Source organism: Nicotiana sylvestris, chromosome 7 (genome assembly GCF_000393655.2).
Source record: "Nicotiana sylvestris chromosome 7, ASM39365v2, whole genome shotgun sequence".
Lineage (NCBI taxonomy): Eukaryota > Viridiplantae > Streptophyta > Magnoliopsida > Solanales > Solanaceae > Nicotiana > Nicotiana sylvestris.
The window spans coordinates 161,423,318-161,427,457 of NC_091063.1; positions in this window are offsets into that span (position 1 = coordinate 161,423,318).

Below are 4,140 nucleotides of genomic sequence, written 5' to 3' on the forward strand. Positions count from 1 at the left end.
AACGAATACAGTTGACACAAGCTATATCCGTTGTGCGTCTGAATACAAACGACACAAGTTGGCAATAATTGAACAGTAATTACAAATGATAATTAGGCAATTTATAGTTACGTATGACTATTAGGTTCTAAAGTAAAGTGTTTTATCAAAATTCCTCACTGATAACACCCCTCTTTAATGGGAGAAATTCAAAAATAGCCAAATGTACAAGTGATCATTCAAAAATATCTAGAGTTTCAAAAGTAATCAAAATTTAGCCATTTTTTCATGTAAAGATAAATTTGAACAAATACACTGTTCAAAATCCAGAAAATACTCTAGCATAATATACTGGAGTTCCACATACTGGACTTCCAGCATAATATACTAGAGTTCTAGTATAATATACCGTTCCAGTATAATATGCTGGAAGTTCATACACAGGTGCTCCAATCTCTAGTATATTATGCCGGAACTTTCCGCGTGTTGGAGTTCTAGCATAATATGCTGGAAGTTCATACACAAGTGCACCAATCTCCAGTATATTGTGTTGGAACTTTCCTGTTGCAGCAAAATAGTGACTATTTTTCAATGACTTTACAAACGCTGGCTATTTGTTACGTCCCGCAATATTATGTCGATATTATGTCCCGCAGTAATATATTATGATGATGCTATGCTTCGCAATATTAAATTACGACGATGTTGTACCCTATAGTATTGTACGTTGAATTTGTCGTAGGGTAATTGACATTATTCCAAGGAAAAAGATTATTTGGAGATTATAAGGATTATGCTATTTTAAACAAATGATGAGTAAATTCGTGATGATGAGTAGGGAAGCAAGCCAAAGAAAATGAATTTTTTGTCCAAGTTTGGCATATTGGGATAAAATATGGGCCGAGCATTAATACCCGATATTTATGGACTAGTGCCATACAAGGTACTACATGACCATGATAATAAGGTGTACAAGGCATGTCAAAAGCGAGTAGTATTTTAAGTAAGTTGAGATAATTCTTAATTATGCAGGTAATTGGTTAATTATCGGGTAACGGAATATTACCCAATTAATTGGGGATATATTGAATAAGTATTAAATAGCATGATGTGGCAGCCCCATATTCAAAGTAAATGACTCACAATCTTGATTGAAATACGTGTAAAGCATTTAGGAAATTGGGCTTCAATTGATCAAATACGAAATAACATAACATTCTTCCTAATTCAGATTTTTTTTTGCAAAACAGACGTTAAGCCTAGTCCAACAATTGTTTACTCCTATGGATTTTAGATCAATAACTTATCTAAAATTATGATGACCTAAAAGGTCATCTCGTATTTTAGGACCTAATTCGGGGTTTCGAGGCCTTCAAGACCTCATTTTCTCTCTTCTCGATTTGTGTGCGCAATCCGAGCGCGCTTCCGGAAAGCCTTTACGTGAAAATTTGAGAAAAATGCTAAATTTTGCCTTTAAAATTGAATTAAGTTGACTTCGGTCAATATTTTGAGTAAACGGACCCGAACCCGTGATCCGACGGTCCCGGAGGGTTCATAGAAAAATATGGGACTTGAGCATATGTCTGGAATTGAATTCTGATGTCCCTAGCCCGAGAAATGAATTTTTGAAGAAAATTGTTTAACTGAAAATATAAAGGTTTTTGGAAATTGAATAACTTTCGATCTTGTTGGTATCAGGCCTGTATTTTGGTTCCGGAGCCCGGTACAGGATTAATATGCTATTTAAGTCATGTTTGTAAAATTTGGTGAGAAACGGAATTCATATGACATGATTCAGACCCTCAGTTGTGAAAATAGAAACTTTAAGAGTTCTTGAGATTTTCATTGATTTTGATGCTAAATTCGCAGTTCAAGGTGTTGTTTTGGCGATTTGATCGCACATGCAAGTTCGTAAGATGTTTCTAGACTTGTGTGCATGTTTGTTTGGAGCCCCGAGAGCTCAGGTGAGATTCTGATAGGCTTCAGGGTGTTTTGGACTTAGAGATTCTGCTGTTTTTGCTGTTGCAGGTGCTCAGGCGTTTTGTGCTTCGCGATCGCGAAGCTTCTCTCGCGATTGCGAAATGTAAATCAGGCGGAAGGGAAATTCTGTCTACGCGAACGCAAGGCATAGGTCGTGAATGCGGAGCATTGGGGGCATTACCCTTCGCGAACGCGACCTGGCTATTGCGAACGCGAAGGCCATTTTGGCAGGAACCTGGGGGAGGGGTGAAATACTCTACGCGAACGCAGTAAACGGCTTACGAACACGAAGGTCGGGGGGTGTACCTTCGCAAACGCGTACGGTATCTCGCGATCGTGAAGGCTCTTCTGGCTAATGCTTCACGAACGCGACAGGCTTCTCGCGAACGCGAAGAAGACCTGTCCAGCAATTTTAAAACAGAACCTAAGTTGGGATTTACTCAAAATTTCATATCTCTTCCATTAAAACTCAACCTTGGGCGATTTTTAAAGAAGGATTTCAACACCAAATCATAGGTTTGTATTCTTAAACTCATTTCTTTCATTTTCCATCAACACCCATTAGATTTCTAGGCCTAAATCTTGTTCTTTAAGGGGAGAAATTAGGGATTTTAGGAGAATTGGGAATTTTACAAATTTAAGAATTTAGACCTCAATTTGGGGTCGGATTCCAAAACAAATTGCATATTTGGGCTCGTGGGTGAATGGGTGAACGAGTTTTGGTTCGAACCTTGAGTTTTGACCAAGCGGACCCGGGGTGTATTTTTAACTTTTTGGGGGAAAGTTTGGGAAAACTAAATTTGTGCATTGTACTTGATTCCTTTAGCAATAATTGATGATATTGAGTTAATTGTTGCTTGATACGAATGGTTTGGATGTGGAATCTAAAGTGAAAGCAGTATTTGAGGCTTGAGTATAGCCGTGGAATCGAGGTAAGTGTTTGGTCTAACCTTAGCTTGAGGGAATATGTGTTGTTGTCTTATTTGCTACGTGTTAGTATTGAGTACGACGTATAGGTGTGGTAACGAGTATCTATACGTTGGTGTCGAGAATACAAGTGAGTCTTATACTGTAACTGTTGTCGTGCCCCCTTTTTCCCTCACGGAGAGAGGTCCGGGTTCGACATTCCATGGGATGTGATGACTCATTTCCTTTTAGGAACTTGGGTATTTGAAGAGTCACCACCTAACGGATTATGGTGCGTTAGGGCACCTAGAGAGGTTAACTCTTAGACTAGTTTATATTAGCAGAGATTTAGGGTAAGGGCTCGAAATAACCTCGAGGGGAAGGTGTTAGGCACCCCTCTTGGTCCACAACTGTGGGTCCCAGCCGAACTTATATTCACAAATTAGTCCATAAACAGTTGAATCAAATGGGTTGCAAGTAAAGCACGTTGGGTAACTCAAGTAATAAAATAAAGATTTTTGAACAAGTTGTATAAAACAAAGGTTTTAAATAGAAAAAGGAATTTTGGAAAAAAGGAGGAGTCCTAGGTTGGTTAGCCTATAGGATCACCCCACACAATGTTCGGTAAACACTCTTCGATGAGAGGCTACACGTGACATTAACGCGTAGTCATCATATCCCATATCTACTCTTCCCATCCCCTTAGTGGTCATTTAAAACGAGTGTTTGGTCAACGATCTCTATTGCGTGCTATTACCCGCCCCTTCTTAATGGTCATGGAGGGATTTATGACATCTACATATAGGTGGTTCTAAACAGACTACTATGGTTTAAAAGGTGAAAATACTAAGGTGACAGGCAAGAACAGTTAGGACTTTTAGCAAATAAGAACAAAAGGGAGCAGTTAGAGGCTAAAAGTTTCCTCGTCAAACAAGGCACATAAATAGCATGACTCAAGCACAAATAAGGTCTTTTGTTAAACAGTATCCTAAAGCATAATGTCTAAGTTAATGTACAGAAAACTGGCAGTTTATTTTATAAACCCAGAAGTGATGACCCTATCAATGGCCTACTGATTTTAAAACTTGCTTAAACAGGACAACATTAAGTCACAGTACTTCAGAATTGCAAGTTTTGAAAACACACTACAGGCTTGCCTATACGCGGAATACTGATGACTACACTTTATATAGAATGAAATAAGGCAGATATTGAAACGAACTTTTTAATTCCTATAGGCATGTTGTCTAATAACAGATTAAGGAAGTTTTTAAA